At 42.4% G+C, this 14,564-nt stretch overlaps 1 protein-coding gene across 1 annotated transcript in view; it reads right to left on the minus strand.

Annotated features, from left to right (window-relative positions):
- LOC311489782 (low-density lipoprotein receptor-related protein 8-like) overlaps positions 1-14,564 on the minus strand; it is a gene marked incomplete at its 5' end in the record, with an annotated part of 79,501 nt that overhangs the window by 53,658 nt on the left and 11,279 nt on the right. The gene's annotated exons all lie outside the window — the stretch shown is intronic.

Genomic DNA, 14,564 nt, shown 5'->3' on the forward strand with positions numbered 1-14,564 from the left:
TATGACACAGATTTAGGGGTGGCTTTAGAGGTGGAAACCAGGTGTTAAGTAAATAAATAAGTAAATAAAGCTCGCCTTTATTGCTTAATTCACCAGTATGCTGTTGTATCAGTTGTATTTACGTTGAAGCCATAAACTGTGCATTGTGGCGGACTTAGAATTCAACTGACCAATGTAAAGCACATGCCAATGTAGTTAAGGTGAAACCTTACAGTCATTTTTCTGGATTAACTGTACAGGAGCAAGAGGGACATCTACAGTTTGACCATATTTCTTCTTCATATACATTCTACATTCCTCTAGCTTCTTAGACTCTGAATATGAGTCTGGTAACACGCCTGCTAATACAGAGAAAAAAAATACCTCTACAACCAATCAAAGCCATTTTGTTGATGTGCATAACTACCTTGCTGTTACTCTTCTGTCCATCACTGCATGAAGCCCACCCCAATGATTTGATTGGCCCGGCAGATCTTTGACCGGAGCACAATCAGTTTGAAACACAGCAACTCTAGACCAGCTTTAGTCGCAAAGACTTTGTGGGGAAGACAGGTTAGCATTGCTCTATGGCATGAGTTAACGTTGCCACTGGGATTATCTGTCTTCAGCACTGGGTTGTTTGGAATTTTTAATGAGGTATTACAACCTGATGCATGTTACTACTTCACAAGCCATTGTACCTATTACTTCCACCTGATAAAACGTCCCTTTTCAAGGTTTTTAAAATTTATCGTGGGTCCATTTCAAAATAATCGTAAAAAATTAGTTCTCAGCAAGGAATATTCAAGTGAAGCCCCCCCCGAAACAGGACTTCCACTCGACAAAGTCACTGGAATATTCACATACCTTGCCAAATTGTTAACATCATCTATGCATAAACACGACAGATGTAAGTAAACCCTAACTCAAACCTGGCAAATGTTACAGTTTTATCACTTGCAAGCTACGTGTCCAACCCCCACAAGTGCCTGACACTCCAAACACAGATTCATATGCATCGGTTTGAAATTAATCTCATGCCATGGCTCCCCTGATCCATTTTTCTACTGGAAACAGCTAACAACATGTTTAAATGCTAGAGGGGAAAAAACACATCTTGTTTTTAGCACTGTTGTTTCCACTTCGGACTTAAGTGCTCACAAACATGCCAGCTGGAATTTGTTGGATTAAGTATTCAACTAAGTACATTTTCAGTATGGGCCCTCTGCTTTATCTATGATGTGATTTTAAGTCCTGTTACTGCAGTCCAGCAGCCACAAAACATGACAGTCTGCCACCAAGAAGCACTCAAATTAGAAATTGCTTGTCTCTAATTCTAAATCTTATTTAATTGCCCTGTTCTCGAATATCTCCCGTGTCAGAGTGGCAATGTCAAACCAACGGCGGCTCATCGTATGAAGTGTGTAATAGGGTTTCCAAGCGCGTAATGGGGCTGCTCTAATGGGACATACATTTCAGCAGCGAGGGTGTTTATACTGAACCTTGTTTCGTTCACTTCCAAACACTGTAAATGAACATTCTTTCTGTTCTTTCATGCTAAACGGTATGAGCTGACCCCATTACACTACCCAGACAAACACTGCCTTTTCAGCATGACCCCCCACCCCCTTTGTTCTCAATTGCACGAACTGTCTAAACCCGAATCCCTCATCTAAGAATACGGACAAAAAAAATAGTAAACATGGCTTTATGATTATTTTTCTTCAATCACATAAAGTGTGTGGGTTTTCCGGAGTGAAGCTTAAGTGCCTCTTGCATCCTCATTAGAGAGCAGGAATGTGGGCCTTTGTTAAAAGTGACGACAGATGATTATGTGGCAAACTAGGATTTTGACATCCTTTAAACCGACACCTCCCTCAAGCGTAGAAACTCACGAGTAGACTGCTCACATTATCAAAAAAAATGCAAATTCTGTTCATCCTGCAAAAAATCGAGCACATGCGTCATACGCGCATATTTTTAAAGCGTATTAACCAGTCATGTAGGTTTGGCATTTTAAGAGATGCGCACAGACAGACTACGGCACATTAAAATTCTTAGTCAACTTCTCAAACAAACCTTTCATTGCTATACCTCCAAATCTGGGCATGGGTATTAATATTGTGTTAATTAATGTGACTCCCATGAGACGAACAGAAAGACAGATGAGGGCAGAACTGGGAACCCGGGGCGCTGCAGCACGCTGGTTGAGACTGTGCTTAAGACTTTATTTGATCGCAGGACAAAGACTTCGAGAATCTCAAGCTGATCCGCTGCGTGGCCCCTGCAGGTCCAATGAGAATCTGAGCTTCTTACACAGTCCAACTGAGCCCGCTACTCATTTCAGTCAAGGTCTTCAGGGGCCACGGTGCACTCTGAGATAATTACCCAGTCCGGCTCATGCCATCTGCTTGGAATGACTTTCTGTTTTAATTAGGAGACGTTTCAAAATGTTGGGGCTCGTGAGGGGGAGTTGTGGGGTGGGGCTGAGCACGAGGGTGGGCTGAAGGGAACAGGGGACAAGAAAATCAGAAGGAGGCAAGGCGTTAGGGCGAGACATAACAGAAGTGAGTAATAGTGGGAGAGATGGGAGGTGACATACACAGTAATAATGCTTTATGGAATCTTAATGGAAACCGTGATACCGAATAAAAACAGGCAATATTACTGTTGATGGCAGACAGCACTTACTGAACATAAATCCTTTTGCCATGCACTGCACATGTGTAAGTGACTCACTCAGACACACATTATGTCTTCCCGTTCAACTCGAAATGTTGGACTTTTACACAGAGGCACAGCTCGACTACATCTCAGGAAAACCAAAAACAATTCGGTTTTATGTGAGTCGCCTATCAAGAGATCCACCAATGAGATGTGACACACACAGAATGAGGGTCCTGTACAGGGGAGTTCACCCACCCATGTAATGTCTCCTGGAGGAGGTAAGGTGGGAAGGAGCCCCATGCTCCAGCAACCCCACCTGGAGCTGTCTCCTCTGAGACAGATGTCGTCAACATCTCACTGCTTCAGCTCCCTTTCATCTTCCTTTCACGTCCTTCATGTGGATGTGTTTATATTGTATTTTATATACAGTAGGTATGTGTTCAAATTTGGCCAATGCTGAGATTTGTATGAATATCAGTTATGAGTTGGTTTTGCTCACTGCTGGGGTGCGGCTGACATGATTTTATTCAACAGCAGGCGGGTCTAAGTGTAAAAATTGCATTGAAATCTGCCATAACCTGCCTTGAGGAGCTTCCAACAACCTATAAAATTTTTTTAGCCAAGATAGCTGGGTGGCTCAAGAGATGGCATTTATATGGTTAGTCAGTCAACTGGTCTCCCACTTTTTTCTGGAAGTGTTTTTCCCCATTTTGTATTCCATATGTTTTGATTTTTTTCTTAATGATCTCAAGAAACTGGGGCACCAAGAAAATCTCTTCTCACTTCAGAACTGCAGACGTAACAGCATTCCCAACAGCCTCATCTGTCCCTTATGTTAAGAACTAATGAGCAAATGTTCACATGCTAAAATGAGATGCTGAACATTATAGTGAATAAATGTGCGCATGTTACCACTTTGTCTTTTTCACCTTAGTTTCTGATGTCAGCATTTTGCTACAAACACCAAAAAGTACAGCTTCAAACCCTCAAGGGTGGAACACACAAACGGAATGAAGGAAAGTTCATAAGCAAAGTCGTAGCGACTCAAAGTGGGCGGGTACCAAACTGAAGTATCACCAACTTTGAAGAGACACAAATGGGGCAACAAAGCAATGGGAGCAACTGATACAGTTGATTGACGTATGACAAAAACGATGTTCCTCAAACATTTACCACAATTAAAAACGATCCACCACCAGATTCTCCACTGGGCATTGGCATTGATGAAACAAACTCCTGTTATTGTTTCTGGCATTTGTTGGCTCAACAACAGCAGAGAGAGGCAGGAAATGGGGGAGAGAGAGGGGACGACACGCAGCAAAGGGCGCAGGCTTGAATCCAACTATCGCTACTGCAATGACAAGCTATCAGCGCGCCCCTATATTATTTTTTGCACACACTAGATGATTGGTAAATAAAAGCACAACACACACACCACCGGATATTAATTATAATATCACGGCAGAACAAGGAGCACTGAGTGCACCGTATCATCTGTTCTCATGGGGAAGCGGATGTAAACAGAGACTGCAGTGCACTTGCTTCAACTTTGCAATACTTCAAGCAGGAAGTTAAAATGTATAAGTAAATGGTTGGGTTCCGTGTCCTGGTAGAGTTGTTTCTTTCATTTGTTATTGTAAGGACAGCTATAATTATCCAGATTTTAAATTTTAAAAATAGTTTGATATTAATCAGGACGGCCCCAATGAGTCTGGGAGTGCTTTCTGGAGGTTTAAAAGCAGATCTGTAAGAAGCTCACATTACCAGATAATCTGGGACAAACAAAATTGTAAGGAATCAGGACAATACAACTCTTATTGGGCTATTTCAACGTCACACATCCATAATCTAAAGTGATTTAATTTTGAGTGTTTCTGGTGTGGCAAGATAACTGTTTGATGAAAGACATCAAATTGCTGTGCATCAAAACAGTAAAAGGTACAGCGCATTAGAACAAAATACCAAATGTGAAGCTTCAGTAAGCCATGTCTGCTGAACCTTGGTGTGAATATGTATGTGAGCGTGTGGGGTTACTGGACGAACATCTTAATGCACCCTGTCAAGAACTGAGCTCACTCAATCACTCAGCGATGTACAAGAGCACAGAAGTGGACAGGTTTCGGTCATCTGACATTCACACATGTACATACGTGCACACACACAGACACATGCCCCTAACCTCCTGAAGAATTCTGCTTTTTTTCCCCCTTCATGAAGGATATTAATGACAGCCCTTTTATTTTGGAGGCCAAGAGAAGCTTAATAGGTAATGCAGTGATAAGCACATTCTCCTGGGTACCAGAAGACAAATGGCCTCATTAGCTCAGAGTGAAGTAGGGGAGTGTTGTCGAAGCAGGAAACATTACATATCCTGTTGGGTTTAACCGCCACGCAAATCACTAAACCTTTCGAAAATTAATGGGATATCATGGTAGCATACAAAGTACAGCATGGCATCAAGACACGGGACAAGCTATTCTTGAAATGGAAAGGGGCTAATTTGACTTTTATGGTTTCCTCGTATAGGCACATGCAGAGAGTGCTCAATTTTAATTCACATTTTGAATATGAGTATAATATTATAGAAGCAAATTAAAAAGAACTAAAAGAATAGAACAAATACTAAAACGATTTCTCCTTAGGTTCTTTTATATCTGTCCTTATCTGCCAATAGAGGGAGTCACTATGTGTTGTCTCCTGTCAGTCGGGTGTGTGTGGTTAGCACTGAGCCACAGGAACTAAGAGGAAGACAAAAAGCCACACAGGGCTGAGCTTTAACTCAACACTGGTTGATAGAGTATTGATCCACAGAGCCACAGAGTAGTGGCATCTACTGAATATATATCTCTCTCTCTCTCCCTTTCTCTTGCTATACATTTTGCCCTTTTCGACAAATTGACCGAATCAAATGTTAAAAGATAGAGCTAAAGGTATAACACTGGATTATGTACCCTCCCTTGGGACTTAAAGGAGGGTACGTAATTGTGTTTACACCGTGGCCAATTCTCCTATTGTCTGTCTGATGAGCGATTTGCAGCTATAAAAAGGAAAGTGACTTAACTTGAGTCTGGCTGTTTTTTTTATCTGATGCTACATCCTTTTCTGCGTTACAAATATGCCTAGCCAAAATAACATTTAACGCCTTTAAATCTGTAAAGATGTGGGAAACAGATCATACGCTTACAGAAAACAGAGAAGATTTTGAGGATTTTGACAGAAAGACAATATAGACACACAGGGCATCTTCGGCTGTTGCTAGGCAACGGCTTGTTCTAATAGATGGTTTACTGACAAAGACAGTCCCTGACAAAGATAGTTACAGTAAAGCTTTTCTATTTTAAGAGTGTAGTCTCCTAAATCACATAGAATAGATGATTCATTGAACTTATAATGCACTAAAAGATTGGTCGCTGCCATTAACCTCAGTCTATGTCGACCTTTTTTAACAGCTTCTTTTAATTTCTTTCTTTGCTTTAATTGGGTCATGTTCTTGTGTTTCGTAAAGCCACTGGAAAGGAAATGAAAAGAAAAGAGGCCTTATAAAGCAACCTAACTCGACTGCCATCATTTGATTTCTCAGAATTAATGAGCACTGAAGAGTTCATTCAGAATATTGACTATAAAAACAGCCACGTAAAGAACGCTATGGCAAAACATCCTAGTAAAAAAACCTTACAGCCATTATGATAAGACTGGCATCACAAAACAAGATGGCAGCCAGAGGTAAGGGAGGTTACTTGGTGCTGTTCACCGCCCAGCATTTCTTCTGACCTTGTATAGTGGTCAAAGACACATACTGTGCTAATTATAGCCCTCAGCCTCCTAAAAGACATGTTTTCCTTTCTTCCCGCCAGGTCACAAACACCTCCTGGCCAAACAAGAGCCTGGGGGCAGCAGCGGCAGTAGCAAAGCTCCTCAGTTCCTCTGAGGAGGCCCGACAGTGATTTATCATGAAGACGTTTGGGATCAGCTTGGCTAAACCCCCAAGAGATTTACCTTGAAGCCTCACGTATGACAGAGCAATTTCAGACCGAGGTAAAGGTGGTTGTGCACCAGCGTCTGCGTGAATGCAACAGGACACGTTAGTTTACAAGCTTTGCTGCATTTTTTATTCATGTTATTGTGACGGTCTGCTTCTTTTTGTTCAGTGTGCGCATTGAGAATCACTACACAAACGCAGAGAGAATACCACAGAGAGGTGAAATGAAACCGACGACTGTTGATGAGATAACAAACACATAGCTACTAGGAAGAAAAACTTAAGGATTAACATATACACCGATCAGGCATAACATAATGACCACCTTCCTAATATTGTGTAGGTCTCCCTTGTTCCTCCAAAACAGTTGTGACTCATCAGAGAATGGACATGGCCCTTCTGAGGGTGTCCTGTGGTGTCTGGTAACAGAATGTTGTTAGTGGGGGCCTTTGGGTCCTATGGGTTGAGGGGAGGGGCCTCTGTGGATCATCCCACAGATACTTGATCAGCTTGGGATCTGTTTTTCATGTTTTTTAAGTTGTTCCTAACCCATTTGTGTGTGTCTGTGTCAGGCTGCATCCTGCTGGGGATGGCTGCTGCCATCAAGGAGTGTCATTGCTATGGGGTGGGGGTGTCTGGTCTGGTCTGGGTGGATGGTACATTAAGTAACTTGTCTAAGTAACATCCACATGAATGCCAGATCCAAAAGTTTCCCAGCAGAACATTGAATTTACACAAGATGGTCAATGTTATTTACTTTTTCTGTCAGTGGTTTCAATGTTGTGGCTGATTGGCGTATACACACATACACACACATGTCCCTGGCGTTCACCGCGTGACGCCTTCTCCATGTGTCTGACCTTCTGCCACACTCCTTTCTTCCTGTGTTTTCTGCTTTCGAGAAGCAAAACATGCTTGATGTACAGCCATATGTCAACACTTTCCTCCTGGCATCTTCACTGCAACACACTGTGTCGTTACACAATCTACAGGGGAGGCCAAATGGACAGGGCACTCAACATACTGTGGAATAAGCATGCTGAACTCTCACTTTCATCTAAGTTTGGTCAGGTGAGAAAAGTAAAATGCAAAATTTCCTTGCATTCTGAACAGGCACCCTAGTCTCGGGGGCTCAAAATTCTGCACACAAGAAGATTTACTGTAATCTTAATATAGGCCCAGCATGGAGCACAAATAATGACAGTGTGATGCTTTCTTTGATTGCAGCAGGAACTTTATGGAAGTACTTCAACATGAACCAATACACAGCAGACATAACCATGAGTATATCAGACAGACGGGAGGAAGCAGTCACGCCATGTGGAGTTCAGTAGTGTGTTTAAATGAAGCAGAAATGTTCTTGTTAGTCGCTGTGACTCATGATGGCTGGATCAACTATAGCTGCCTGCGTATCATTGTTTATTGTAAATGATGATTTTATTTAACTGATGTAACATGTTCGATATTTTGTATCATTATTGACTTTGAGTGCGTATAAAGATTTTCATATCAATGGTACCAGGCCTATTAGCCTGGAGCAAGGCTGTGAACACAGAAAAAGCATTAATGTATACATAGATTTATTTGTGGGGAAGGTTTAAACACCAAATTATTAACAGTAATATTTTAAATGGGCTAAATCATACTTTGTCAAAGAGCTGCTGTGCATCAGTGCACTCAGAATCTCTTTCCCCCTGGTTTTCTCACTCTAACTCTCTCTCACAAACACATCAACAACAGACCTGTCGGTGAATATATATACATATTCAATGAAACGGCGATCAAGCGCGACAGAGAAGCATAATTTCTGAATAGAATTAATGGTATCGTGAAGACTTCTGCACAAATTTGCACAGAACAAATCTATTTGTGCTAATTCTGATATGTAAATCAATTTCTGTCCTTAACACTATCAATGTTGGAGACCCAACTCTTAGAATAAATAGTTAGTAAGCATGTAAATACCATGGCTAGAGAGGATAGCATCAAGTTAATGTCAAAATACAGCTGCATTGTCGAGGAGGGCAGTTGCCAATTTTTATCAACAAATCTTTTAATATTACATTTCAAACACTAAGAGTTTGCTTCCTCAGTCCAGATGAATACCAAGGAGGCACAAAGACAGTCTGAACCACAGCTATTAGAAAAAGCAGAGTAGTGGGAACAGTCTGACCAGTGTGATTAACTATCCAATTAATTAGTTTCGAATATATCCAGGCTTCAGCCAGCGCTGCTGTGGCAGCTGTAGCAAGAGCAAGGTCAGGAAGAGACAGCTGCGGCTGATGAAGACAGAGATGTAGGAGAGGAGGAAGTGGACAGCAGCCAGTGGGAGTGCCTCCTTCTGTGTGCACCCTCTCCAGCTGTCAGCTACCACCAAAGACAGGGTCTAATTCTGTGGCGAACACTGATGGAAACAGCAACAGATAGCACATTCAGACGATGTGCAGCACATTTCAGAACGTACTGTACTTGCTTTATCTACATATTGTATTTCCATCAGTGATGCAACCTAGCTGTAACGCCATCCACAGCTACTGCAATTACCACCTCTACTGGAAAGTTTAGCCTAGATTCAGCCAGGAATTCAGCGTTTAATTATGGAGTTAAAACAACTGCTGTACGAATGGTTACACAGTTATATGTGGTGGTACAGGTTCTTCTCTCTGGAGTGTTCCCTGTATGAATTCCAGAAGCCAGCTAATGATTCAGCAGGGAGTACATTCAAACCCCAGCAGAAGACAGTGCGATATGGAAGGCGTAGCTTCAAGAGAAACACTGCTAGAAACAGAGGAAGGGAGCCACACAGGTGGAAGGAATAAAAAGTACAAGTCTGAAGCAGAGGATCAGGCTGAGGGGGGCACCTCTTAGACTAACTACTTTGTTTAACGTGTTGAATGGGATTTGTGTGAGCTGAGAAGTGGCAAATGTCCTGTCTGAACTGGGGCTTTCGTTTCTGTGATTTTCAGTTGTGATGAAGAACCAAGCAATCACTCAGCTAATCTTATCCATTTCGTAGAGAAACCTGTGCTCGGAGTCAAATAAAGCCATTTGGCAAAGAAATCTAATTACGGTGGACACTGGTGGTAGCAGGAAAGGTTTAAACAGCAGGTGTTTGCAGGAACCAGCCTACCGCAGCTTCTAAACCCATGGCAAGGGTCAGATCATGCGCTCTTTTCCTCAGCTGGAGCTCGTCGATGCAGCTCCAAATCCTACTTTTATCAGAAAAGAGCAGAAAGGCAGGGACCTTTAAAATAAAACTAATCCTACTAGAGAGATGGACGGGCCTCTTGTGGTAAAATAGATTGGTAAAGCTTTAATTTTGATTTAGTTTTTTAAACCCCCCATAAAATCCCAGACTTTTGGAAAAAAAAAAAGTATTAAAAACATTAGCTTTAAGAAATGTATTAAAGCTCTCATCTGGAGCTGGAAAGCTTCCAAAGAAGTGCCAGCCAAATGAGATAAGCTGGTAGGTGCAGTCTGTCACCTGCCTCAGAGTTTTTGGTAATAAAGTCTCCCTGGCCCAGAAAATACAGAGACACACAGTTTGAGGACAGGTCCTTCAGCCAAACAGCTGACACCTCCACCGCTGCTCTTCCCTCCTGAGCCTTTTCCTGCACGCTTCAGTTGAAATAACTCCAAATCAACACAGCAGCCAGATGCTCCTTCTCCCCACAGCCTGAAACGACACAGAACTGAAGTCTGGACTTCAATCCAAGATCTTGCTGAACATATCGTACATATCCTGCTGAGGTTACAACCTTCGGCTGCGTTTTCCGTGTGTTATTGAGTCGTGAGGTCTTGTATTTCTCATCACAATCGTAGCAGTCTACCCAGACCTTTTCCCTGAGATGTATCGATCAGACTCCCTGTTTTTAACCTTGAATGATTCAGGAAAGCTCTTTCCAAGCAATGCTTCGCTTCACAAACTGTTAACACCGCTCTAACCCTGCAGATGTTCAACAAAGGTACAGTCATTCACTATCATCTGCTAATGGCACAGCGGGGGATTCAGAAGCTTGTTCCACAGCATTTCACTTTCTCCACAGTAGAGACCAAATCCACAATCCTGTGTAGATCAATGTGTAGATTTTTAAAATCACTGTCCAAACACATAGTTTTGAAGTTACCGATTAAAAGCAGAGAACTTTTCAGAGCAAAAGAGAGAGGAGAGAGCGTCAGTACTCTTTCCAGCAAATTTCACTGAAGTGTTCCTATGTTACAGCACACACTTACAACTGGATTTTATCATGTGAGCGCACGTTTGCCTCCCCATTGTTGTCCAACCCGATGGCAGTGTTAAAAAGACACAATGGATTTTGATTTTTACTTTTTTTAACGTATGACTCACAAACGAGTCTGAGCTTCCGAGCGATCAGATGAATGGAAATTAATGAAGAGAGTCCCAAAGCAATTTCCCCATTCACTCGAACAATCTCCTCTCAATTTCAGTGCGGCCGAAACACAGGAGACACTCCTCTTGATAATCATTATCCATCCGTCAAAAGTAATCATAACTCCGAGACCAAGTGACCGGGACCATCACTCATCCTTAAGGCCTGACTGACAGAATCCATGCGGCCTGCCTGCGGCGCAATAGCCGATGGTTCAGTCGTTCTGTGATTTGTGACGTGGACAATTTTACGACCAGAGTCTGCAGTCATGTTATCAGCAGCTGTAATTAGACACAACAGAAAGGACAAGAAACACGAGTGTGCTAACGTGCTTACAATCACCAAGCTATCCATCCTTCTATTAATACAACTGCCAATCCCGTAGAGGGACTGTGGGGGGTGTCCTGTCTAATCTGGCATCTGGAGAGAGACTGGGTTTGCTCTGGACTGTTGCCAGTTCATCACAGGGCCAGCACAGAGAGAAAAACTCCCATTCACAGTCAGATGCACAATCAACAATTAATCAAACACAAATGTCTTTAGACTTTTAACATTAGCTTATTACTACATGTCAATGCTATTCATCACTAGCTGTCAAATATGTGATGATCTAGCGCTATTTAAGATAAGATTTTCTTAGCTGCTTTTGTTTTTTTTTTACTGCTTTTGGTTTCTCATAGGATTTTAGGTTTTTGTATTTTCTTGAATAGGCCTTACTTCGGTTGGACTCGGTTTGGAGTTACCCTCGCTTCTTAAACTGATGTTCGTTTACCCTCCCCGGTCCTTGCGTGTGTCCTGTGTTTGGGTCCAACCTTTTGTAAAACTCACAATGGTGCCTGAAGTCAGGTGATCACCAAAGCCAGGTCCATTGCCAAAAAAATATGCCTCCAGCCAAATGACAAACCACCTCTCTATCACTGCCAATCCTTGCAGCCACATCGCTAGAAGGTCTGAAAAAAGCTAAGGTGAAAATGACATTCCCCGGTGAGATGATGGAAAGCTCTCAATCCATCCAACTCTCCAACATTCATATGTAACCTTACTCCTTCCAAGTGTAACTAGGTCACACAGCGAGCCGTGGAAACAGCTACTAACAGACCAGCCTGTGATACCAGCAGCTAAATTATCCATTCTCCTCCTCCTCCAATCAGCACAAGAATACAGAAAGTGTAAGGTGCCGTCACTGTGTTGTGTTTAAAAGACCCCTAATCTTCTAGACAAAATTTCAAAACTACATACTTGTTCTGGTGTTTTTGGAAATTAAGCAAAGACCAGTACAGACAACCTACTGTTAATACTGGAGACAAATATATATTTATAAGTGGTTGAGGGGAAGAGTTTTATAAAGATGATGGACTCGAGAGAAAATGGAGCCAAGAAAAACATTTGAGTGTTTGAGATTTCTCTCATTCAGACTGCTGATCTTAGACTATATAAATGACGCTATGAAAGTGTTTGTGGGCAATGCATGTCATTATATTTCTGTTCCTGAAAGTCTTTAAAAGCCTTTAGGAAGCTTGATCTCAGTTCTTTTTACTTTCGAGTGGACTTTCATAATGCAACCCGAGTTCAGAATAAATGTTAAAAAGTGTCTTTCCACTATGTCACGGCAGGCAAATGCATTAGGAGAGCCTATACCGCGCAGTCACTCCTGTATGGGGAAATGTGTGCCACACTGGATTATAGTGTCTGTCGACCAACCAGGGGGCTGTAATGGGAACTGGGAGATTAGCCTTTTACCCTGTACAGAGAATGAGCCTCCTTTCCTGTCTTCTCTCTCCTTCTTGCAAAGACTTTACTCCAATAGCGTGGAACACAGTGCCAGCTGCAGACCACATTTTCAGAAACACCCTCGCTGGCCTGAAGACTGAGGCTTCCAAATTGCTGTGACAAGGCACTGAGAGAAGATTTCACATTTACCCACTGCAGACATAAAATTAACATAACTGTAACACCGCCTGAGGTCAAATTTCTTGTTCTAGCAAATCAGCCCCCAGCAACAAGAGCGCGTAATTAAGACACACTCAGATTTTAGCCCCAGCTGCTGAACATAACACATTTGAACATAACCTGACAGTCACACGCTAACATAACACAAACATGCACGCACATGCAGTCTGCACATGTGCAACCCGGTCTTCTGTTTCTCAGTGGTCCCAGCTTCAGACAAAGTCACAGACGGCTATTGATGGGCTCCGTGAGGGCCGATATTCTTGAGTGTGTGCCCACTGATCGCTCACCGTCCAATCAAAGAATCCTGCACGCACCCGCCACAGAAACAGATTACCTAAACTGTGACTAAAGTCTTGCCTCTCACCACCAAACCTGCTGAATGTTAGTAAGGCAGCACAATGCAGCTTTGGTACAGGGTGGGCACAAGCTATAAGCCGTGAATACTTACAGTTCAGTACTTCACACTGGAGGATTGAATACACCTTGAATCCTTGAGGATCAGAAGGGTATGAGAGGTCTGGGCGTGTGCTGCCAATACTCAAATCCAACCACACATTACTTTCAAAAGACACAACTCTATCTCAAAGCGATGATCTTAGTCTTTTCACAGTGGAGGACTAGATATCCCCATCTACTGCATACAGTATCAGCGTGAACAATTACACTGCGTCTCCAAGTAAGCCTTTGTGAAAGCTGAAGGCGACATAGCAGCTATGCTCTTTCCTACAGTAGTTTTCATGCATGTAAAGTTGAGATGGCTGCATTAAAAGCACACTCACTCCAGATGTAGCATTTCAGCGGGCCTAATTTATTCAGAACAACGGGAGGGAAGTGGAGTGAAGTGTTAACTGTTTTCATTAGGCCTTACTTAAGCTTTAATGGGCTGCAAAACACTGCGTCAGCGTCAACGTAAAAATGGCAAAATGGCACAACACAAAGGCGATTTCACACAGCATCGGGTAGACTAATCAAGCGACCGCGCTGGCATTGTCTCTCAAACGTACGGGAACATGGCACACGAACACACACTGGTAAACTTGTCCGAGTCTTCGACACCACTTGGGTTGGTTAGGGCAGACACTACCTCAACAAAGCCGCTTTGACGAACCCCATTCCTAAAACAAACGCAAGCCTGCACATAATTACCAAGATGGTTCCATTGTTTCACTATGTAAAATAAGCTTTAAGGTGCAACAGCAGAATTGTGTTGCATGAAACAACTTCATCTGGGGCATTTTTCACTGTTTTCATCTTATGGTAATGTATGTGTTGTTGAGGTTCAAAGTAGGACCATGGTACTGTACTGAACGAACAAAAACGGGGTTCTTTGCAGTAAACTACACACGCAAGGTACATTGAAGGAGGTGGTACATGGTAGATAATATACAAAGGAATACATTTACAGTATATACTGATCAGGCTTAACACTAAAACCACTGACAGGAGAAGTGAATAACACTGACCATCTTGTGACAACCCAGTGTTCTGCTGGGAAACTTTTGGAAATGTTTTGGGGGCACAAGGGAGACCTACATAATATTGGGAAGGTGGTCATAACGTTATAATGTATAATGCAATATTCTGCAATAATCCTC

Source organism: Chelon labrosus (assembly GCF_963514085.1).
Source record: "Chelon labrosus genome assembly, chromosome: 6".
Taxonomy (NCBI): domain Eukaryota; kingdom Metazoa; phylum Chordata; class Actinopteri; order Mugiliformes; family Mugilidae; genus Chelon; species Chelon labrosus.